At 45.3% G+C, this 25,370-nt stretch overlaps 1 protein-coding gene and 1 long non-coding RNA gene across 3 annotated transcripts in view; one reads left to right on the forward strand and one right to left on the reverse strand.

Annotated features, from left to right (window-relative positions):
* Nucleotides 1-17,944, reverse strand: part of TMEM266 (transmembrane protein 266) — a 131,260-nt gene extending 113,316 nt beyond the window's left edge. The window contains exon 1 of one of the 2 annotated variants that reach the window (XM_074232487.1): nucleotides 17,861-17,944. The gene's annotated coding sequence lies outside the window, so the exon portion shown is untranslated. Of the gene's footprint in view, nucleotides 1-16,947; nucleotides 17,086-17,860 lie in introns of those variants that run through there. The other variant, XM_074232486.1, reaches the window with a different exon arrangement.
* LOC141520718 (uncharacterized) overlaps nucleotides 17,294-25,370 on the forward strand; it is a 44,191-nt gene continuing 36,114 nt past the window's right edge. Inside the window, exon 1 of the long non-coding RNA XR_012477708.1 lies at nucleotides 17,294-17,433. This is a non-coding gene — a long non-coding RNA (uncharacterized LOC141520718). The remainder of the gene's footprint in view (nucleotides 17,434-25,370) is intronic.

Below are 25,370 nucleotides of genomic sequence, written 5' to 3' on the forward strand. Positions count from 1 at the left end.
ATGACTGCTGAAATTCCTTCCAGCTCTGCAACTAAGATCATAGGTGACTTCCCAGATCTGGATTAATTATCCCAAGTCTTACAGTTCCCTGGAAAGCGAGAATATATTTTGTTTCTTCTCTAGCATATTGCTGGGCATGGGGGGAGGTGACCAGTCAATATTAAATTGAATTCAGTTGGGTGAATTTGGATAAGGTGAGTCTGAAGGTTCTGCCTGGTTCTGAGAGACTGAGTTTCGAACTCTGTCTTGGTCCCCAAATATTGCTCATGTCCAGACATCTCAAGGTCTGCTGTGTGTGTTCTCTCTCCCTGAAGACCTTTAAACAAGTCGGGTAAGAGGGGTCATCAAAGCACATCCATCCCCAGGGGAACGGCAGGCAGTGTGTGTGTGTGTGTGTGTGTCCCTGCCACTTTTTGCTGAGGGCTGGTCCAGCTTCTCTGTTGCTGCTGCTGCTGTTATAAGAGACAGGTGGATCCTTTGGGATAGGGAGGCTACAGACACCAGGCACCTTCTGGTTTAGGTTTCAAGGCAGTCCTTATGCCCCTCTGATGCAGATGAGATAATTAAACCCCTAGGATTAAATAATTAGTCCAAGATACAGATCTAGGAAGCGCCAGGACTTGGCTGCTGTCTGAGGAAGGTTACCCTGACATCAAGGTGCAGGAGGAACTAGAGATGGAGAAACCAGATGAGAGAATGGTCCAATAGTCCCGGGGCAATGAAAGGCTGGTTTAGAGCCTCTAACACCTCAGATAAGAAACCTCCACTCTCAGCAACTCAGTTTCCATATCTCGGAGGAGGAGAGGATAAAATTTTCGAGGAAGAGGGAAGAGAAGAGGACAAGGACTGACCCTTGGCAAATACACATGGAGAAAGAAAGGAGGGGGCAGGAAAAGGAACCTGGGACAGCTGAGAAGAGGCAGCCAGGGAGGCAGGAGGAGAACCAGGACACTAGACACAGACACCAAGGGAGTGCATTGCTTCAAGAAAGAAGAATGGCCCAGGATCAGATACTGAAAGGAAACAAGAGGAAATGAAAATGGAGAAAGGCCATTGAATGAATTGGCACACTGAATCATTTGCTGGGGGAAGTCCTGGGTGACCTTTGAGGGTACAATTTCAACAGCATGAAGGGGACTGAAGCCAGACTGTGGAGTGTTAAGGAACAAGGAGAAAGACAAGAAATAGAAGCCTGGGTATCGACCTCTCTTTTGAGGAGCTAGGAAGGAAAAAGGAGAGAGTTTTCCCAGCTTTCACATATAGACACACAATGTCATATAGATCAATTATCCAAAATATTTTTTAAAGGAGGATAGGCATCCATTTCATCAGATTTGATGAGTAAGACAAATGAGTGTTAGCAATTACCAAAGAAATTGCTCAGTGGTTCAACAGACTAAATTAAGGTATGCTAAGTTAAAAGAAAATCTATATTTTCCATGAAAAATTAGCATGAAGAAGGATGACTAGCATCCATTTTATTTGTTGATTATAGATGGAGCTTGAGGCCAAAACTAGAGGAGCTCTAATGGGGAAAATTAAACATTTATTTATTAGGTGCCTAATATGTAGAAAGAGCAGAGAGATGGCACAGTGGGGAGAGTGCTGGACTTGGAGTTAGGAAGACCTGAGTTCAAATCCAGCCCCAGATACTTCCTGACTATATGACCGAGTCACTTTAACCTCTGTTTGCCATTTTCTTTGCCAAGAAAACCCCATATGGAGTCATGAAGAGTTGGACACAACTGAAATGAGTGAACAATATGTGGAAGGGCTCTCTACCTTTCCAGAATGAATCTATTCCTCAGGTCCCAGATGCTCCTCTTCCTTCTTTCCCACTTAGAGACCCTATATTTGAAGACTTGAGGACCACCAGGATCTACAAGAGGCCTTTCCTGATCACCCCAGATAACTATACCTCCCACCTCCAAAAGAACTTAGATTTTATGCATATTTTTTCTATATGTTTTTGTTTCCTTTGATTAGGATTCCAGACTTTTGGCTGGAAGGGACTTCCAATCCATTCATTTTACAGTTAAAGAAACTGAGGCCCAGAGTGGTCAAAGGACTCAGGTTCCATAAGTAGTGAGTGATAGTAGGAAGATTTGAACCCACGTCCCATAATTCTAGAGCCAAGCCCCTAATGTATGCCTGATACTGGGTTAAGTCCTGGGACACTTTCCACTGTACCAGACTAAACTCAATCTTTTTGAAAACTCCTTGTTTCATCTTTGTCTTTGCAGTTCCTGGGCCTAGCACAGTATCTGGCACCCAGTAAGTGAAGCCCTGCCCTGGCCCAGAGATACAAAGATAAATCAGACACTAACCCCCCTTAGGGGGCTTGCAATTTAAGAGGGGAAAGAAGACAGGTGCATAAATAATTCTAATTCACAATAGAATATGATTAAGCATCTGAGGGAAACCCAGACAACATGTATGAAACTCTTAATCATTATTTCTCTTGGGGAGCTGGGAGGGGGATGAAAGGGAAGGCTTCTTGGTGTCCTTGAAGTCAACCCTGAAGAGGCAGGAAGGTTTGACAAGAGGAGATGGGGTAGGAGTAGGGAGCCCAACAAAACAATGTAGGCAGTCACAAGATGCATTTGACTGGACCCCTTTAGCTGGAGCATCAAGCATGTTGGACAGTGGCATGGAGTTGGGCCCTGGAAAGTCTTGAATGCCAAGCTCAAGAGTTAAGACTTCATTCAGGGGGCAAGGGCATCCCCTGGAGGGTTTTGAACAAGAAGGTAATTTGATCAGACCTTGATGTTAAGATTAATTCTAATGTGGGGGGCGGCTAGGTAGCACAGTAGATAAAGCACCGGCCCTGGAGTCAGGAGTCCCTGGGTTCAAATCCGGTCTCAGACACTTAGTAATTACCTAGCTGTGTGGCCTTGGGCAAGCCACTTAACCCCATTTGCCTTGCAAAACCCTAAAAAAAATTCTAATGTGAACGTGGATGGGCTAGAGGCATGGCAGAAGGGAAGAGGGAGTGTGGGTCCAAACTGGAGGCTGACAGCAGCAAGAATGGGAGGAGACACCACCCAGGCAGGGATCTACTCCAAAGGGATCAAAGTCAGAGGGAAAGGACTCATTTATATAAAAGTATTTACAGCAGCATTGAAGCAAAGAACCAGAAAGAAAGGAAGAACCTAGGTACTGGGGGATGGCTGAACAAAATGTTTCCATTAATGTCAATGCCTTCTCTTTATCTCCAGTTTATCATGTTTATATCATAGTTGTTGGCCTGTGGTCTCCCCATTAGAGGTAGCTGGGAGCAGAGTGGATAGAGCTCTGGAGCCAGAGTCGGAAGACCTGAGTCCAAATCCAGCCTCAGACACTCAGTAGCTCTGTGAATCTGGACAAGTTACAGAACTTCCATTTGCCTTAGTTTCCTTAATGGCAAAATGGGAATAATAATAATAATAATAGCAATTACCTTGCAGGACAGTTGTAAGGATCAAGTGAGACATTTGTAACATGCCTAGCACAGTGGTTGAAGCATAGTAGGTGGCATATAAATGGGCAGTAATAGTGGCACAAAAATAAGGATAAACAAAAACTGAAATAGTTGAAAATAGGCAGAAGAGAGAAGGAACATATTCCTAAACTTATTTAACTCATGTTAAATTTAGTATCTACTTTTAAAATACTATTGTATACGTAATAGAGATTCGTGATTCCACATATAATTCTCTTTTGTTGTTTTTCATCTAGGGAAATGTTGATGTATGCTAATGTTTGATAATCAGAAAATTGCGTGTGTGTGTATGTGTGAGAGAGAGAGACAGACAGACAGAGAGACAGAAAGAGACAGAGACAGAGAGGAGAGAGAAGAAAGGGAGAGGGGGGAGAGAGAGAGACAGACAGACAGAAAGACAGAGAGAGACAGAGGGAGACAGAGACAGAGAGAGACAGAGAGACAGACAACAGAGAGACAGAGACAGAGAGAGAGGGAGAGAGAGGGAGAGAGACACACAGAGAGACAGACACAGAAAGACAGAGACAGAGATGGAGAGGGAGAGAGAGAGAGACAGACAGACAGACAGAAAGACAGAGTGAGAGACAGAGAGACAGAGAGAGACATACAAAAAAAAAAAGGGAGGCAGAGAAGTGGGAGCTTTTGTCTAAGCTGGGGCCCCTGCAGGAGGGATTTGTGTTAGGTTGGGCTTCTAGATCGAAAATACACTTAAGAGCTGTCAGATCTCAGAACTCAGACTTATGCCATAAGGAAGTGGCTATTCCAAGACCAAAAATAGTTCTGGAATACTTTACTTTAATGAGATCTGGGGACTGGGGTTTTCCCCAGTTCTTTTCTCATTTTTTGCTCAATAAAAATCAAAAGCAGTTTTAGAAAGAGGCCTTTCCTCTTCTGAAGAGCAGCAGACAAGTTCATAAAGAGAAACGTCCGGGTCCCGCCTGGGATACACGCTGGCTGTATTTTGTGGAGCCCCAGGGTTAAGAACCCTTCCACTCACCCTACTCCCTACTCCTACTAGTCCAGAGCCAAAATAGCTTCCTGGTGAATGTGCTGCGCTTGGGAGTCTGGGGCCCCAGTTTGGATTGGAATAGCTAACGTCAGTCATCCCAGGACCGCATTTCTTCTCGTGAATACTTAATGTTGAGCACCTCTCCAATAGGAATGTAAAGGATTATTGACTTCTATTGGAAGCTACTTTAGAAGTGTACTTGGCAATGAATTGAACCCTGGTGCCAACTGTCATGGAATGGTTGAATGGCTCTTGTCTAAAAGATACAACACATTGGGATTAGTGGTGTGGAGCCTGGACCAACTGCCAGACAACACTGAGAACTTCCAGAGATGTTCTCTTATTGCTTTCCTGGTGAGATGATGGACAAGAGTTATTGAAGTCCCCTAGGAAGGGTATTGAGAACATCAAAAATGATCATCTGTCGGTCTGAGAGGAGTTAGACAAAATCCTACCAGAAATAATAGCTAACATTTAAATATTGCCTATTACATGGGGGGGGGCACTATGCTAAACATTTTACAATTATCATCTCATTTGACCCTCCCAACACTCCTGGAAGCCAGTGCTATTTTTTATCTCCACTTAACAGAGGAGGAAACAGAGGCAAACAGACTTGCCCCGGATTGCATCGTTAGTGGGACTGGATTTAAACTCAAGTCTTTTTGACTTCAGGATTGACTCTCTTTAGAATCTATAGCAGAAAGAGGGGAATAGATTGAACCATTTCTCATATTTGATCCAAGGCAATGAGTTTCCCAATTAAATAAGGTAGAGGTATGGAACCAAATCTCTATCTACTCTCTAGATATAAGGAAGAAAGGAGCCACTCTGCTTTAAATTCCAAGTCAAATTCAACAGTTTTGTTTTTTGCTTTTGAAAACACTTTGTGTAGAGGAGATCCGGACTGGGAGAATGACAAAGTTGAAATATTACATAATTCCTGCCCTCCCAGAGCCTACAGTCTAAGAGGTGGATGAGGCTTAAATTTCAATGCTTCAATGATTTCTGATTTTGTTGATGAAGGCACTCCTTCTACTATCTTTATGACTGCAATGACCTTATCACTCAGTGGATTCTCAAGAATCAGCTGAGGCCAAAAAAGTGATGATCCTGTTGTCACCCTGTGGATGGCTAGTGCAGCAGAAAGAGCACAGGGTCAATCTAGAGTCAAGGACCTGGGCTCAACCCTCCCCCTCGCATTTCTATTTCTAAGTCATTTTCCCATCCTGGGTTGCAGTTTCCTCTTCTGTAAAATAGGTAGGATGGATTCTGAGGACCCTTCCAGCTCTTGAACTATGATCCTGGCTGAGCTGGTCCCCATCTGGCAGACTCAGTCAGTGAAGCTTCTTATGCTTCCCAGGGAGAGTCCCCCAGAGCCCAGGATCCCCTGAACCCAGTGGAGCACAACAGGATGCAAACACAACGACTGTAGCCCAAAATCAGGGCTGGCCAATTCCTAAGAGCCACGCCTTGTCCGGTCTGAAGGGGGAGGCTCATTACCTAATAGAGGATCAGGAGGGCTCCCTGGAGGAGGGAGTTGTGTTGAAAGAACAGACAGATAAAAAAGTGGATGGGTAGGGGGGCGGCTAGGTGGCCCTGGAGTCAGGACCTGAGTTCAAATTTAGCCCCAGACACTTAATAGTTACCTAGCTGTGTGGCCTTGGGCAAGCCACTTAACCCCATTGCCTTGTAAAAAAAAAAAAAACCGAAAAAAAAGAAAAAAAAAGAAAAGTGGGTGGGAATAGGCATTCTAAGCACAAGGAACAATTTAAATAAAGTTATGGAGGCAGAAGACGAATCAGGTTTGACTAGATCAAAGATTACATGGAGGTAGCATGTGGTTCATTGGAGAAGGCATTTGTCCTAGAATCAAATGTCTTGGGTTCAAATTCTACTTCTGCTACATATATTGCTTGTGTGAAATATAAAACATGATATATCAGAGGTGGAATTTGAACCCAAGTCTCTCTCTCTCTCTCTCTTTTTTTGCAAGGCAATGGTTTAAGTGGCTTGTCCAAGGCCACACAGCTAGGTAACTATTAAGATTTGAACTCAGGTCCTCCTGACTCCAGGGCTGGTGCTCTATCCACTGCACCACCTAGCCCCCCCCCCCCCCAGTCTCTCTCTCTCTCTTTTTTTTAGGTTTTTGCAAGGCAAACGGAGTTACGTGGCTTGCCCAAGGCCACAGAGCTAGGTAATTATTAAGTGTCTGAGACCGGATTTGAACCCAGGTCCTCCTGACTCCAGGGCTGGTGCTTTATCCATTACGTCACCTAGCCGCCCCCCCCCCCGTCTCTTTTTAAAAAAAAAATTAGGTAAGGTAATTGGGTTAAGAGACTTGCCCAAGGTCACACAGCTAGGCAATTATTGAGTGTCTGAGGCTAGATTTGAACTCAGGTCCTTCCAGGGCCTATTCTATCTATTATGCTACTCAGTTGCCCCCAGAACCCAAGTCTCTTTACCTCCCTCAGCCTCTTTTTTCTCACCAGTAAAATGTTGACTTTGCCCTTGATAACCCACATGTCTCAGAGCTCCCTTCCAGGCCTGGATCTATATAATCCTATTTGAGGTATGAGAAGGCAGAGGCCCCAGACTGAGAGAATTTCTGATTGATGATCAGGGCCTTGACCTTTGGTTGGCTGGCCATAAAAGGGCACCAAAAAGTTTGGGTCAGGAGAGTGATGGGAACGATGGGGAAAACCAGCTGGCCAGATGTGTGAGAATCAGATTAGAGATGCGAGGGTGAAAGAGGAGCAGAGACTGATGAGAAGGCATTTGGGGCATCTCTGGTAATAGCTCAGGCTAGTGGCAATGAAGATCTAAACTAGCAGTGGGGATAAAGCGCAAGGGGCCATCTAGAGAGAGACTGGAGAGAGGAGAATCACCAAGGCTCGGCTCAAGTGGCTTAGGAAGAGGGAGAGACAGAGACAGAGACAGACAGAAAAAGAGAGGGACAGAGACAGGTCTAATATCATCATTAATCATAAGAAAAAGGTGAATGGCATGGTCACTGACAAGGAGACATCAGAAGGAGAAGGTTTTAGGGGGAAGAGAATAAACTCTTTCTTGAACTGCTATGCTACTGGAATAGCCACATGGAGATAAGAAATTGAAGCAGCCTAGTATATTTGGAAAAAAATACTGAATTTGGACTCAGGAGATCCATGAGTTCAAACCCTGCCTCTGATAGTTATCAAGTGACCATAGGCAAGTTATTTAAACTGTCTGAATTTGTTTCGTACAATACAAAGTCAGGAGGATTATAAGGAGGAGGAGAGGGAGAATGAGGAAGATGAAATGAGGAAGAGGAGGATGGAAGATGAGGATGAAGATGAGGGCAATGATGACCTGCAGCCTGTATCCCAGGGTCGTCATGAGGATACAATGAAATAATGGCTCACAAAGCCCTTTGGCAGACTTCAAGCATGACATAACTGTCAGTTATCGTCATCGTTGTTATTATTGGTATCTCACGTCAGGGAGATGTGAAAGAGGTCAAAAGAGAAGAGATAAATCTGGAGGTTATTTTAGCAGAGGTGATAGCAGCAGCACAGGAATGAATACTAGTACAAGGAAAGTCAATCAGTCAGTCAACAAAATTTATTTGGTGCTGACTTTGGACCAAACACAATGCTAAATGAGAAAATGTGGTTGAGTATGCCCACAGTCTAAAGGGGGTGACACCATACAAACAAGTCTAAATGCACCAGAGATATGTGGTGTCGATGGGAGGGATCCTCAGAGGAAAGATATCAACAGGAGGGGCCACTGAGAAAGGTCTCCTGAGCAGAGTGGGATTTGAGCTGAGCCTTGAAAGAAGCCAGGGGAGCCAGTAGGTGAAGTGAGTGGGGAAATTATTCAGTGAAAAGGCAGGAAGCCAGGGCCTGAGGAGGCTTTGTGCTAAGAGCAATGAATGCTACTATTGGATTGAAGAGAGGTGGGTCAAACTCAAATTGAAATAGGGCATTAAACTATATCCTTTGGGTTCATATTAATTTAGAATATCACAAATTAATGTTATTGATGTTTTATTTATGTTGTTAAATATTTTCCAATTACATTTTGTGTGTGTGTGTGTGTGTGTGTGTGTGTGTGTGATACAATGGAGTTGTGACTTACTCAAGGTCACACAACTATGAAGTATGAAGTTGGATTTGAAATCAGGTCCTTCTGACTCCAGGGTCAGTGCTCTATCCACATTGCCACCTAGCTACTCTTCCCAATTACATTTTAATCCAATTTGGGCCACGCATAGGAGAGTAACTGGTCACTGGCTCTGTCTTAAGAAGATGTGGATGGGTGTAAAGTGTCAGAAGCCTGAGGCAGTTGAAAGGGGCAAGGTCATGAAGGATTTAAAATGCCAGAGGATTCCATATTTGTCCTGAAGGCAATAGGGAGCCACAAGAGTTCAGTGAATAGGAGGAGAGGATATGTGTGACATGCCCATATTTGCACTTAGGGAAAATCATTTTGGCACTTAAATGGATAAGTAATTGAAGCAGTTGGTGATTTGAGATGAGTTCAAGCTAGTGTTGGAAAAATCAGACTGGGAATTGTTTGCATTGAGCTGATGAGATCACCAAGTGAGGTGGTAGAAAGGGAGAAGAAAAGAACATCACCCACCACAGATCTTTGGTATACACTCATGGTTACTGGGCATGACCTGGACAAAGATCCAGAGGAGGAGAACCAGGATGGGATGGAGGTGAGGATGGAACCTGGAAGAACACCCATCTTAAGGGATTGAGAAGGACCATATAAAAATATAATCTTTGATTTAGGAAGGAACCCCAGTCAAGAAATGAAATGAGGAGACAGAGAAGACATCATTTTAAAAGGCAGAAGAAAAACCAAGATTATTTGGTTTGTGGCATCATGGGAAGCCTTGACACAAAAGGACATACAGCAGAGAAATCAAATGAGATAAAACAGAGGGGGAAAACTCTTTTTGGATTGGGTGATGAGCATGCCACTAGTGATCTCAGAAGACATGGTATATCCTTCTAGGGTAAGGTACATTCTTTGTGGTGAGAACTATTTCATTTTTATCTGCATCCCCATATCCAGGTAGTGCCAGGCACATAGAGGATACTTGAGAAATGCTTGGAGATGGACTAGTTGAAGGAAACACTTGCAGGGGAGTGGTGAAGTAGAAGCCAAGATGCCAGTGATGCTGAAAAAATGCACAGTGACTAAGTGTAGACAATTTTTCAAGGAGTTTGGCTAGGAAAGGGAAGAGACAAGGGGAGGTTGTGGTTACATGCAGTAGAAGGACAGAAGGAAGCCTTTTTAGGACTAAGGGTACTTCTTGCACTATTCCCAATGGCATAACTCTTCCAACAATAGTTTAGCTGGCAACAGAATGAGGGGGCAAAATAAGCCACAGAGGAGAAAAGAATTCATTTCAGCCTGTCCAGACTGGTTAGGGAATGTACTCTCTCCAGACATCCCAGGATTGGTTTAAATGACTTAAAATTGCTGTACAAATAGCTTTTCCATCTGCAGGATCAGCTAGGACAGCACCAGAAGTGATGCCTAAAACTTCAAAGCTGCAATCTCCCTTGGACTATTACAAAGTCTCCTAATTGGTATCTCTGCTTCAAGTCTTTATTTCTTCCAACCCTTACTCTACTGAGTTGCCAAGGCAAAATGTCATGAGTTTTATTGTGAGACTCTCTCCTCTACTTAATAAACTGCAATAGCTCCCTATGATCTCTAGAACCAAGGCAAACGCTTCCCTTTGACATTTGAAACCCTTCATCATCTGCCTCCCCTCTATCTTTTCAACATTATTATATTCCTTCCTTTGATTCACTCTAATGTGGCCCTCCAACCTGACCTTGTTGCTAATCCTCACCTGGGACATTTCTGCCTCTCCTATCTTCATAACTTTTTAATCATTGTTTTCCCATACCTAGAATGTCTTTCCTTCTTGTGTCCTCCTCTTAGAGTCTCTAGTTCCTTTCAAAACTCAATTCAAGCATCATCTTCTATATTTCCTAATTTCTGTTCTCTGCATAGTGTAGTCAAGAAAACAGGGCATCAGGAATTGCTTGGTATCAATCTGCAGGTAGTTTTCTACTGGAATGACCCGAGACCTATTCTTTTTATCATTGACTTGGATTAAGATGATCAAATTTGTAGATGACTCAATTCTCAGAGGTGCAAATAACACCTGAAATGACAGAGTCAAGATCCAAAAAGATCCTAACACTAGAATGATGAGATGAGCCTCATAAGATGAAATTTAATTGATGTGGTCACAGCCTAAATTCTCATTTGCACTTGTGATTTGGAAACGCCAAACTTGCTTGACTCTGCTTCTAATTCAGTATTCCTGAGCCCTCACTGGTTTCTTTCCCCTTATCTAATTGGTTAATTAACTATCAGCAAATGGGGCGGCTAGGTGGTGCAGTGGATAGAGCACCGGCCCTGAAGTCAGGAGGACCTGAGTTCAAACCCGACCTCAGACACTTAATAATGACCTAGCTGTGTGGCCTTGGGAAAGCCACTTAACCCCATTGCCTTGCAAAAACTAAAAAAAAAAAAAAACAAAAACAAGCCAAACTATTAGCAAATAAAGAGAGTATAGGAAGAAAAATAGTACAAAACATCCCCCACCAATTTCTTGGACACATTCTCACACTCTCCCTTAAATCCACATAGCTCCATGAACAGAGTAGGCTTAAATTTCAAGTATGTTGATAGGAAGCCATATGTATAGGATACATTCATAGAAAAGGGATCACTCTCAATTCCTATACAGAGTCCATAACTCATTTTTCTCTGGTATGAGGAAGATCATGCACCTTGAAGCTGGCTCCTTCCTCAGGAGACGATCTTGTCACATCTGTTTGGCCTTAATGTGACACAGTCAGTTCAGTCTCTTTTATCCCCGGTGGATTCATGGTCTGCTACTACTCTAACGTCTCTAAAAACATGGTTAAGAGTGGATGGGTGGGGCAAGTGGTAGGAAATAAGAGAGGGAAACTTTGTCTTCCTCCTAAGAGTGATTTCTTCTCAGGGGTCTGGCTCCAAATCTGGATCCTAGGCTCCAAAATCCTGAAGACTGGTTTACCCCTGTATTGACTGCTGTTTTGGGGTCATAGCTCTAGAGGTATGCCTGATTCTTTGAGTAAAGAAGAAGAGGAGGAGGAGGAGGAGGAGGAGGAGGAGGGGAGGAAGGAGAGGAAGAGGAAGAAGAAGGAGGAGGAGGAGAAGGAGGAGGAGAACAACAACACCACAACAATAACAGAGAACTAGCATTCTGGCAAAGAACTAGTAAATTTGCAAAGTACTTAGCACATTATGATATTTAATCTTTCCTGTGGGTCATCATCTGCCCTCATCCAATGACCAAAACCTTCCAGTTTTCTCAAGTTAATTAATGAATAATTCACACATTTTGATTGGATGGTAAGGAAATCCCTAATACCTTTTTAAAAAATATATTGATTGGGGGTGGCTAGGTGGTGCAGTGGATAGAGCATTGGCCTTGGAGTCAGGAGTACCTGAGTTCAAATCCAGCCTCAGACACTTAATAATGACCTAGCTGTGTGGCATTGGGCAAGCCACTTAACCCCATTGCCTTGCAAAAACTAATATATATATATATATATATATATATATATATATATATATATATATAATACATTGCAGTAGCTGGGACTTTTGAGATTATATTAATTAAGGTATAAATTGGCAGATAAGAGTAGTGGGTAGAGTGCCAACCCTGAAATCAGGAGGACCTGAGTTCAAATGAAATGTGACTTCAAACACTTAATAATTACTTAACTGTGTGACCTTGGACAAGTCACTTAGCCTTAATTGCCTCACATCCAGGGCTATCTCTATTTATCCTGATTCATATCTAGCCACTGGACTCAGGTCTAGAGGAGAAAGTGAGGCTGGTGACTTAGCACAGCTACCATCTCACTCAAAGCCAATTTACTTGCTTGTTGTGGCATCACCTCCTTGATGGCACGGTCTTTGAGATGGAAGGGCAAATATCATCACCAGTTTATAGGTAGAAGTCTCAACCCTCACTTGATTAAATGTGGAGATCCACACCTGAGTTCAAGGAATCACCAGGTATAAGAAGGGGAGCCATGATTAGACATAATTAATATACAAAAGACCTGTAGTTTGAAGTGGAGTCCAAACTCAAAATAAGTCAGTAATGTGACATGAAGGTCAATGCAATCTTTTACTACCTGAACAGAAGTTTGGTACTCAGAATAAGGGGAAGGCCTGAGAATACCACTCTAATCCAACGATATTTAACAAGCTCCTGCTATGTCCACGATGGCATTGTTCTATGTCAACAACAGAAAAACAAAATAATGAACAGTTCCTGTCCTCCAGGAGTTTACATTCTGCTAGGGAACACAGCATGGAAATAGATAAATGTTCCACCATTCTCCACCAGCCTTTCTTGAGCACCACACTCTAAATTAAGCCCAGGATCACATCTAGAGTAGTTTGACCACATGAGGATCAAGGAATTGGAGCTATTAGCCTCGAGAAGGGAAAACTAAGAGGCGGGGGGGAGTAAAAGCAGCAATAGGAAGGCGAAAGGATTAGAGGTGCTGTTTTTACCCAGTAGAACTGACTCCTAAAAAGTAGTTGAAGGTGGTAGAGAGGCAGATTTCAATACTTCGCATTAGGAATTGTCCAGGTACCTCCTCCTCACCCTACTCCCAGCTTTTCAGCTCTCTTTTATACATTGTTTTCCTCTTCCAAGAATGTAAGCTCTTCGAAGGCAGGAGCTGGCTTTCTTTTTACTTGTTCACATTGTTCACCAGCACTTTGCCCAATGGTTGGCACAGTAAGGGCTTAACAAAAGTTTGTTGACTCGACTCCACTACAAAATTGAGTGGGTTGCTTTAGAAAGCAGTGAACTTGCCACCCCTGATATGTTTGAGTAGAGCAATAAGAATTATTGTGCTTCTCACTGTATTAAACACTGGCGATACAAAGACAAAGGTGAGATAGTCCCTGCCCTCAAGAAACTTATATTCTATGAACAAATATACAAATACACAAAATATAATTTAAAAAAAAATACATGCAAGATAATTTTGAGTGGAAAAGATGCTGGCAACTGGGAGTATCTGGAAAGGCTTTAGGATGAAAGTAATATCTGTCAGTCTTTGAGAAAGCTAGGAGTTCTAAGACAAAGGTGAGTAAAGCCTATTGGGGACAATCAGTAGAAAAGACATGGAGATGAGATATCATGGATGAGGAACAGTAATAAGACCGGTTGGGATGTTTTGTATACCTAGGCTAGGAAACTAGACTTGGGTTAGGTTATGAGGGGGGTTATAGGGAGGTTAGGTTATGAAGGGGGAGAAGGAAAAAAGTATTTATGTATGCAAGGCACCGTGCTACATATCTTACACATTTGATCCTTACAACAATGCCGTGAGGTGGATGCTGTTATCATCTCAGTGTTACAACTGGGGAAATTGAGGCAAATAGAAAAGAAGTGTCCTGCCCAGGGTCATACAGCTATTCAATATCTCTGGCTGAATTTGAATTCCAGTCTTTTAGAGCTCTGTCCACTATGGCATCACATAGTTGCCCTAGGACTTTAAATATTGAGTAATCATTTTGGTGGTGTGAGGGAATTCCAGTTCTGGGCTTGGTTCTAGACAATGACCTCTTGGGGTCTCTTCAAACTCAAATCCTGGGATTCTGTGAGGAAAAGCCCTGGAATAAAAAGCACCTCTTAACCCCTAAATTACAATTCTTCTGGGAAAAGATAGCAAAGGCTCCCTCTCTTAGCTCCCTATATCAAGTTGCTCACGAATGACTTGCTCTATGCCTGGACATTATGGTGGAAGACTGTGATATTATTTTCCTTCCTTTAATAGTGTGTTCGGCACAAACAAGTTTGTGAGAGGCAGCTCTGTTCTGATGTTCAGTCGGAGAACGAGGCAGAGAGAGAAGAGCTCTGGGAGGTGAGAGGGGTTGTTAAAGGAAAGGAGTGGATGATTCATTTGGTGCCATTTTTCTTGCTTTCTCCCCAGATCTGGGACGCCTAACTAGGGACAGGGGGAATCAAATTACCTCTGAAACAGGCAGACTTAATTACTTGTTGGAGGAAGTTAAGTTGAAGCATATCTTATGCCCCATTTTATGAAAACACAGAGGGGTAACACAGATCCCATGCTGACCCATTTTATGTATCCATTTTCACTGACTAGAAATCAATAAAGGCTGGCTTGGGTATTTCAGGTTTTTCTGACACTTAGTCTATGTATTTTGGGGCAAGGTCTCTGGCCTCTTGAGTTTTTTTCCCCCCCCCATCTGGAAAGTGGGAATAATGGTAGAAATAATACTTGTGGCAAATTGTGAAGCTAAATGAAAATTTAAGGAATGAAGCATTTTAAAAAATCTTTAACAGCTTATATAGCTCAGGTGAGTCACTTAGCTTCCCAAGCCTCAGTTTCTGTAAACTGTAAAATGAGGACACTAACTCAGCCTTGAAATCCCTCCTGCTAAACGTACGATCCTGTATCTCAGCCCCACCACTTTGTAGTCATACAATTGTGGATGCCACTTCTCCCTACTGATTCTGAATTTATTCATACATGAAATAGGTCCCTGGAGAATCTGTTTATGTCAGTTTGGGCACTCCCTCCACCAAAGTAGACTGCAATCCCTGCTCACCTTAGTTAGGATTCTTTGTAGATGCTTTGAAAATAAAATTCATGAAGGGTTGCCAAATAGTAAAGTAAAGGAGGCCACTAGCCTTTGGGGGCTGGGGGGGGGGGGGATAACAGGATAGAATTCATGAAGAAAATGGTTCCCAAGTTGTGGGAATTCTATGAGGCAGAGATGAGGAGGGAGAGCATTCTAGCTGGGCAAAGACATGGAGATGGGAAATGAGTGTTGTGCATGAGAAAAAGAGAAAAGGCCAATTTGACTGATTCACAAAGTACAAGGGAAGAAATCATGCCCTGTGAAGCTGAAAAGATAGGCTTGGGTAAGATTATATAAGGCTTTAAAACTCAAACAGAGATGGGATCTATACTTTATTCTGGAAGCAATTGATTAAGCAAGGGAATCCTATGGTCAGAGCTTTGTTTAAGGAAAATTATTTTGGTAACTGTGTGCTGGATGGAATGGAATGGGGAGAGGCTTGAGACAGGGAAGCCAATTAGGAGAATGTTGTAATAATCCAAGTTAGAGGTGAGAAGGACCTGAATAAGCTGGTAGCTGTGTGAGTGGAGAGGAATTGGATGCTAAAACAAGATTTGGCAACTGATTAAGTGTGTAGGATGGGGGAGAGGAAGGAACTGAGGACAGTGCCGGAGCCCTGAAACTGGGAGGACTAGAAGCCTGGTGGTCCATTTGCTAAGGTTAGGGAAGATTGGGAGAATGGCTAGAAAGAGAATTTCTTCCATTTTGGATGTGTTGATTTTTAAGATGTCTCTGACTCTCCAACTGTCCAGAAGGCAATTGGTGATTTTGAAGCTGAGGCTTGGAGTGTGACTGGGGTTTACTCTATAGAGTTAGCAGTCATCTCCATCAGAATGATAATTAAATCCAAGGCAGGCTACTCAGGGAGAATGTGAAGAGAGAACAGAGAGCTGAAGCCCAAGTCTTTGCGAGATGTTCATGGGCCTTGATCAGTATGTTGAACCAAGAAAGGGAACTCAGAAAAGAGTGAGCAGTTGGAGAGGTGGGAAGCAAACCAGGGAAAAGCAGAGCTATGGAAATCCAGAGATGAGAGTAGACAGAAGAGGAATGGTCGGTGTCGAACGGGGACACTTCAGACCCATAGATGGACTCCTTCCCTGTTGACTACAAATATATCCAAGTCTTCCGGTCTTATAGAACATCAAAACAAATGAAAAAAGCCTTCAATAGACCCCATCATCTCCTCCAGTGAGCATCCTTTATCTCTCTTCCCTTTCTCAGCCAGACACTCAGCCAGTGAAAAAGCTATTTACACTCACTGCCTCCCCTTCCTCTCCTTTTACTGATTTTCCAACCCTTTGCAGTCTGGTCTCCAAACTCGTCCGAAATGATTATCACCAAAGTTACCAATGGTCCCTTGATGGACAAATCTGTTGGTCTTTTCTCAGTCCCCATCGTTCTCTACCCATTTTCTTTCACAGATCCTCCTGCGCCAGGGTCTCTAGGCCTTTCCCCCTCTTAGTCACCTTCTGACTACTCCCTGGCTGCCCTTTGATGAGAACACACACAAAGCTTCACATCTCAGGAGGACCTGCCAAAGCTTTCACTCCCCTGGCACAGTCTCTGAGATCCCAGGCTTCCCTCTACGTCATGGAGAGAGTGAAAGGGAGCAGAGGATCAGAGATTTTGAGCTGGAAAGGGCTCTAGAGACCCATCTCCTCATTTGATCCATGACAGAAATGCCAGCTTGGCCCAAGGTCAGGGAGAGCAGCCGAATCTGAACTCGGGTCTCTGCCTCCAACCTCACCTTAGCCTGCTGCCTTCTCACTCGGTGACAGCTCTAGGAGCCGGGCGCTGAACAGCTTACTAGGAAGGGTCTAGAACCCCACGGGGCACAGCTTGGCAATGTGCAGTGGGCATTCGGGCTCGTCCCTTCCCACCACTGGCAACCACGAAACTGGGGAGAAGACAGCACGGGGGGGGGGCAGCCAAGCCCTTGCTGACATTCCTCTCCTCCTCCCAAACGTTCCAAACTGTTGCTCCTGGCATCAGGAAAATGGGGAAGCTGGGCCTTCAGGAGAAGACTGCTCGCTGTGACATCACTGCTGCCCTGGGATCCGAGGCGAGAACTTCCATGCCTTTATCCCAGAGGCCCCCCAAGAGCGGGCTGTCCTCCGGGCGGGGGCTCGGCCGCCTTGCCAACGGGGCAGGGCCTGGGAATGCCCGGGGTCCCTGCTGGGTGGGCAGGGACGAGCCGGGTGGCAGCACCTTCCTGGGGCTGGACTTCCAACAGGTGGGATCTTAGTCATGGCCGGGATGCGAACCCTCTCCTGAGTTGGCGAGCCCCCGCCCCCCACAAAGTCCCCCCGGAGGGCTTCCCCCGGCCGGAGGCTCCCGGACAGCCGGAGGAGGGGAGAAGCCCTCCGGCCCCCGCCCCCCAGCCCGCGGGGCCCCGGCTTGGGGCTCCCCCGCTCCCCCCCGAGGCGCCGCGGCCCCCCGGGGCCGGGGGAGTCCGACTCCCCGCCGCCTCCGAGGCCGGGCGGGGGCCGCAGCGGGGCCGCCCCGCCTGTGCCGGCTCTGCCGGGCGGGCTCCCGAGGGATGGGGGGCCCGGGCGGCCGGCCCCCGAGCCCCCGGCCCCCCGAGCCCCCCGGCCCCCCGAGTTCCCCGGCCCCCGGCCCCCGACCCCGGCCCCCGGCCCGCGCCCCGAGGCCGGACGTACCTGGGCTGGGCGGCCGGGCCGGGCGCTGGCCGAGGTGCTGCTCCTCCGGCCCGGGGCTGCGGCTGGCGGGCGGCTGGCGCGCGGCTCCCGGGGCTCCCCGCTCCCCGCCCCCCTCCGCCCACTTCGCGCGTGGCGCCGCGCTCAGGCTCGCTCCTCCGCGGGGCCGCGCCGGGAGGGGCGGCGGGGGAGGGGGCGCGGGCCGGCCAGCCGGGGGGCAGGGCGCGTCACGTGCCGGGGAGGCCTCTGACGTAGCCCGGCGGGGAGAGGAGCACCCGGAGCCGCGCGGGGGCCCCGGGGCCGCCCCCCGCCTCTCCCACCCATGGCAGGACGGAGGCTCGCGGGGGTAAGTGCGCCCTCCGGCCCCACGATGAGGACGCTGGGGCCCGGCCGGGGCGGGGGTCCCAGGCGGCCCGCGGGGCCCCGGGGTGCAGCGCGGCGGGGCCCAGAGCCGCAGTGGGAAGCCCTAGGCCGGGCTGCCAGCCCCTGCCCGCCTCGCCGCCCTGGCCTGAGCAGGCGCTGCGCGCCGCCCTCCTCCCCGAACACAGCCCGGGCTCTGCTCCTCCTCCTAAACTTGCAGGCTTCTTCTTCTTCTTATTTCTTGAGAGATTGGGGGTGGGGAAGGAGAAGCCGGGAAGTCCTGGTGTGAACACTCCTTCCTCCGGTGCGGATCAGCAGCTGCCACTGACAAGGCCAGAGCTGCTCCCGTGCCCTGCTTTGTTGGTGTTCCCTCGTGTCCCACTCTCTTCCACCCCCGTTTGCAAAGATGCAGGGCTGCAGGCCATGGTACAGCGGAGGAAACTGAGGCAAACCGAGGGAAGTGATTTTCTCAGGGTCACCTAGCTGGGAAATGTCTGAGACCGGATTTCCCGACCTCCACCCACTGGGCCGTCATAATTGTCCAGCACTGATCCGGTACCTGAACCAGGGCTAAGCAGGACTCAGACACAAAACAACAACCAAAGAGCCCCCCAGGGAGTTGACAGCCCCAAAGGTTAGGGAACACAAAGTCTACACGGAGTGATAGAGCTGGTGGTGGGACAGGAGAGCTAGCCAGGCCCAAAGGGGGAATCAGAAAAGACGTCTGGACGTCAGATTGGAGCTGATTCCTGAAGGAGATGTGTTAAAAGACTCATGGCTGAAAAAGGTCTGCGTCTCCGATAGCTGAGTTTAAACATCGAGTCCAAGTCTTAGGGATGCCCAAAGCCCACAAGAGCAGTTATGACAAGTAATAGCAGTCAGTTGTGCAGTGCAATGACCACTACAGGCACTGTTCCCAGGTTTCAGAAAAAAAACACAACAACCCTGTAGCTGAAAGAGGTTGGGGGCTTACCCAGGTGCACCCAGCTAGGAAGCACTAGCACAAGGACTGGAATCTCATTCCTGATTTTTTCACTCCAAGTGCAATGGGTCCCCCCCCCCCCCCCTTTCGCTTTGTGACATGGACCAATTTGGAATCAATGAATGACAAATCCAAAAGAAGGGCAGACAATCCCTAATTTCAAGATGCTCACTGTTTAAAATAGTGTTTCTTCTGCAATCACAAGGAAAGGCCCAAAGCAGCTGATCAGGTACCTTTAAAAAGCATTAATTCATTTTCTCCTGTGCACAGACAATGGACTCTGGTCTACACTGTGCTTATTTCTCAGTGATCCTCAGGTAGTATATGAGCAAGACTTGTGAAGGTGAAAGCGTCAACAGGGTGCTCCACCCTCCCCAAATCTGGTCATGAGAAGGAGCATAGGATCCGAAAACTTCAGGCTTCTTTGGGAGGAGAATCAGGATGCAAATCAGAGCTTTTTGATGTAGGGCAAATTCCTTCCCCTCCCCAGGCCTTAGCCCTTGATCTCTAAAATAAGAGGGTGGGATTAGAAGACTTCCAGTTCTGAATCTGATCGTATTGGAGGCTAGACTGAGTGGGCCTGAGTGTGTGCTGGGGGATTGTTATCACATCCATTCACTTTGGTATCTCTGTAGTCTCCTGTTTGAACTAGAAAAAAATCCTGTTTTCTCCAGGAACCACCTTGCAAAGATGAAATTGAAAATTTGCAAACATATAGGGACTATATCAATCAGGACCCTTCATTCAGTCAAAAGATTGCTTTCCTTCACCTGCCTTTTCAAGCATGGTACCTTTCAAATATCATGGAGATTTTAGGTGCAATAATTAGATATGGTGGTCTTAAAAACTCAGCATTTATGAATTACCTACTGTGTACCGGTCGTTGTCCTTGGGTGAAAGTCCTCAAAGGAGTTTAATGTTTGCATGGAGTAAGGAGAGCTTGGTGCTGACCTCTGGTGGTATCAGGCTCCACTGCATGCATTCTTCCCCCCACCCCTTTTCTCCCATTCAAAGCTTCCCCACCCCCACCACTTTTCTAAAGGTGTGGAATAGTATCCAAGAGGCCTCACATTGGAGGGACGGGGGTGGGGGGGGATTAGCATCAGTAATATGCAGTCCCCCTAGAAGCAAGCCAGGAACCCCCCCCCCCCATACACTCAACCACCACCACCACCGTCATTTTGCATCTAGCTCCAAATTTAGATTCAGAAGCAATGCAGCTGGTCCAGAGGAGCAAAAATCACCTCTTTAGCCCTGGTGTAGGGCTATAAATAGTCCAGGTGCTGCCTCAACAGGCAGCAGGTGACTGATTCTAGGCATACTAGTGGGTGAATGAGCTAAAGCCACAAGGTAATGTAAGGAAAAAAGGGAATGCACTGATGCTTGAATGGAGGCTTCTGGTTCTCTGGCTTCCGCTGGGCAGCACCCTGGTGTGACAGCTCTGGGTCTAGGCTCCCAGACTGAAATGCCCTTTGTTGGGGAAACTCCTTTTTTCCTAAATGCTTATGAGCACCGACTTTTCAGGAGCTTATTTAATAAGAGAATCCACGCATGTGTGTAGCTGCAAGATTATGGAATGGCAGATGAGAGATTAGGTTGGTCTGCATCCTGTCTTGGAAAGATTACACCATCAAAGCTAAAGATACCCCTTTTCTCAGGGCAAACTATTGGTGTAAATAGAATAAATGAATCCAGTGAAACCTGACTGGTGAAAGCTAAAATAACATTGAAAACCTGAATGAAATGGATTGAAATAAACTATTTTAACTCTTCCATAATGTGTTCACATCGTCGAGGACTCTCCAAATAGCAAATTATGAGGGGCAGTGAGTTGTAGTGAATAGAGAGCTGGCCTGGGAACCAGGAGAACCTGGATTCAGTTCCTAACAATAAGAACATTTGTAGACTCATAGTGGGAACTCATCTGCTGGTCACAGCTACCCTGTGAGTTTGGTACCATTTTACAGATGAGGAAACTGAGGCAGACAGAAGTTAAGTGACTTGCTGATCATAGAGACAGTGTGTGAGGCCAGATTTGAACTCAAGTCTTCTGGGACAGCTAGGTGGTATAACAGATAGAGTACAGGGAGTGATTTGTCATTTCCTTCTCCAGCTCATTTTACAGATGAGGAAACTGAGGCAAACAGGGTGAAGTGATTTGCCCAAGGTCATACAACTAGAATTGTCTCCAACCAGGAAGATGAATCTTCCTAATGCCAGGTCCGGCTCTCTATGCACTGTGCCAGTGACTATAAAAAGACACAAAGCTTTTGAGAAATTCATTCATTTAGTAAAATAATAGGACAGATATAAAAATTCATGACAACAACTTTTCATTGGGTTTCCTGTATATAAAAAGCTTTAAGCTGATTATGGGGGGGTGGGGAGCTTAACCTGCACTGAAACTTTTGGGACACCTCTTATTACAGAAGTCCTCTAAGCCATTGTCTGGATCCTCTTTATCACCTTTTCTTATCTGTTTCATTTCCTTTTCAAACCTTTACACAATGGGCTTACATATTTTGAGGAATCTCAATTCAATTAAATTTAGCAATCATTTATGAAGCATTTACTCTGTATGTCTGTGTGTGTGTATGTGCTACTGTTAGACATCAGGATACAAAGGCAAGAATGACCCTACCTCCAAGGAGTTTGCAACCTATTTGGCAGAGGTGGGGGGGGTCAGTATAGCATTTGAACAAATTAGTAAATATAAGATTATGCAAATTATTACAAAGTTATCTCAAAAGAGAGAGCCTCCATGAGGCAGGGGGCACATGAGCTATGCTTGGAGGAAACTGCATGACTCAGAGAATAAAGCACACCCCACATGGAGTCAGGAAGACTTGAGTTCAAAACCCAGCCTCAGACCCTTCCTAGCTGTATGATTACGGGCAAGTCAGCTAAACTCAGGTTGTCTTGATTAAATAATAGAAATGGTACCTAACTCCCAGGATTGTTGTGAGGTTCAAATGAGATAATATTTGAGGTTTTCCACTTTTAGAATTTATTTTATCATTTTCAGTTATCAAGCATTTATTTTTTCCCCGTTGTTCTCCCCCAAAGAATGAAAGAGAAAAAGGAGAGAGGAAATAAAAGAGAAAGAAAAAGAGGAAAGAAGGAAGGGAAAGGGAGGAAGGAAAGATATTTCTGTATTTTCCTAAGTACAGTGAAATAAAACAAATTCCAACACTGATCATGACCAAGATTGATTTCTTATTCTACATATTAGTCTGTCATCTATCTGTCATGAGATACCCAGGATTCTATATTAGTCCTCTTGGATAATAGTTTATCATTTTGTTGATCAGAATTAGTGTCTTTCAGAATTGTTCTTTTTCTTTTTTTACAGTATGGATTTCCTATTATAATTTATTCAGGTTTTGCTCATTTTATTCTGCATCTGTTCACAAAAAGTCTTTCTATGTCTCTTTGAAATGACTTAATAAATTGTGGCACACGAATCCTATGGAATACAGTTTTGTTGTAAGAAATGAGAAGGAAAGGCATTTAGGTAACACAGTGGCTAGAGCATCAGCCCTGGAGTCAGGAGGACCTGCATTCAAATGTGACTTAAGATACTTAATTACCTAGCTGTGTACCTTGGGCAAGTCACTTAGCCCCATTGCCTTGCAAAAACCAAAAACAGAAAAAGAAAGAAATGAGAAAATCAACATGATTTCAAAGATAACTATAGTCCATTCTTAATAAAGGATAGCTCATTAAAAATGAACATAATTATGTCAAATGCTCAGAATAATTAAAAAGCAAAACACAGTATGTAGAAAAAATCATATAATGGGAATAGTCCTGTAAAAATAACATTATTCCAATATTTCACTTGACCTGAGTATTTCCTAGAATTATGTAACTAGTGCACCATGACCACTACAGGCACTGTTCCCAGGTTTCAGAAAAAAAAACACAAACAACCCTGTAGCTGAAAGAGGTTGGGGGCTTACCCAGGTGCACCCAGCTAGGAAGCACTAGCACAAGGACTGGAATCTCATTCCTGATTTTTTCACTCCAAGTGCAATGGGTCCCCCCCCCCCCCCCTTCGCTTTGTGACATGGACCAATTTGGAATCAATGAATGACAAATCCAAAAGAAGGGCAGACAATCCCTAATTTCAAGATGCTCACTGTTTAAAATAGTGTTTCTTCTGCAATCACAAGGAAAGGCCCAAAGCAGCTGATCAGGTACCTTTAAAAAGCATTAATTCATTTTCTCCTGTGCACAGACAATGGACTCTGGTCTACACTGTGCTTATTTCTCAGTGATCCTCAGGTAGTATATGAGCAAGACTTGTGAAGGTGAGAGCGTCAACAGGGTGCTCCACCCTCCCCAAATCTGGTCATGAGAAGGAGCATAGGATCCGAAAACTTCAGGCTTCTTTGGGAGGAGAATCAGGATGCAAATCAGAGCTTTTTGATGTAGGGCAAATTCCTTCCCCTCCCCAGGCCTTAGCCCTTGATCTCTAAAATAAGAGGGTGGGATTAGAAGACTTCCAGTTCTGAATCTGATCGTATTGGAGGCTAGACTGAGTGGGCCTGAGTATGTGCTGGGGGATTGTTATCACATCCATTCACTTTGGTATCTCTGTAGTCTCCTGTTTGAACTAGAAAAAAATCCTGTTTTCTCCAGGAACCACCTTGCAAAGATGAAATTGAAAATTTGCAAACATATAGGGACTCTATCAATCAGGACCCTTCATTCAATCAAAAGATTGCTTTCCTTCACCTGCCTTTTCAAGCATGGTACCTTTCAAATATCATGGAGATTTTAGGTGCAATAATTAGATATGGTGGTCTTAAAAACTCAGCATTTATGAATTACCTACTGTGTACCGGTCGTTGTCCTTGGGTGAAAGTCCTCAAAGGAGTTTAATGTTTGCATGGAGTAAGGAGAGCTTGGTGCTGACCTCTGGTGGTATCAGGCTCCACTGCATGCATTCTTCCCCCCACCCCTTTTCTCCCATTCAAAGCTTCCCCACCCCCACCACTTTTCTAAAGGTGTGGAATAGTATCCAAGAGGCCTCACATTGGAGGGACGGGGGTGGGGGGGATTAGCATCAGTAATATGCAGTCCCCCTAGAAGCAAGCCAGGAACCCCCCCCCCCCCATACACTCAACCACCACCACCACCGTCATTTTGCATCTAGCTCCAAATTTAGATTCAGAAGCAATGCAGCTGGTCCAGAGGAGCAAAAAATCACCTCTTTAGCCCTGGTGTAGGGCTATAAATAGTCCAGGTGCTGCCTCAACAGGCAGCAGGTGACTGATTCTAGGCATACTAGTGGGTGAATGAGCTAAAGCCACAAGGTAATGTAAGGAAAAAAGGGAATGCACTGATGCTTGAATGGAGGCTTCTGGTTCTCTGGCTTCCGCTGGGCAGCACCCTGGTGTGACAGCTCTGGGTCTAGGCTCCCAGACTGAAATGCCCTTTGTTGGGGAAACTCCTTTTTTCCTAAATGCTTATGAGCACCGACTTTTCAGGAGCTTATTTAATAAGAGAATCCACGCATGTGTGTAGCTGCAAGATTATGGAATGGCAGATGAGAGATTAGGTTGGTCTGCATCCTGTCTTGGAAAGATTACACCATCAAAGCTAAAGATACCCCTTTTCTCAGGGCAAACTATTGGTGTAAATAGAATAAATGAATCCAGTGAAACCTGACTGGTGAAAGCTAAAATAACATTGAAAACCTGAATGAAATGGATTGAAATAAACTATTTTAACTCTTCCATAATGTGTTCACATCGTCGAGGACTCTCCAAATAGCAAATTATGAGGGGCAGTGAGTTGTAGTGAATAGAGAGCTGGCCTGGGAACCAGGAGAACCTGGATTCAGTTCCTAACAATAAGAACATTTGTAGACTCATAGTGGGAACTCATCTGCTGGTCACAGCTACCCTGTGAGTTTGGTACCATTTTACAGATGAGGAAACTGAGGCAGACAGAAGTTAAGTGACTTGCTGATCATAGAGACAGTGTGTGAGGCCAGATTTGAACTCAAGTCTTCTGGGACAGCTAGGTGGTATAACAGATAGAGTACAGGGAGTGATTTGTCATTTCCTTCTCCAGCTCATTTTACAGATGAGGAAACTGAGGCAAACAGGGTGAAGTGATTTGCCCAAGGTCATACAACTAGAATTGTCTCCAACCAGGAAG

The sequence above is a fragment of the Macrotis lagotis genome, chromosome 4 (assembly GCF_037893015.1).
Source record: "Macrotis lagotis isolate mMagLag1 chromosome 4, bilby.v1.9.chrom.fasta, whole genome shotgun sequence".
Classification (NCBI taxonomy): domain Eukaryota; kingdom Metazoa; phylum Chordata; class Mammalia; order Peramelemorphia; family Peramelidae; genus Macrotis; species Macrotis lagotis.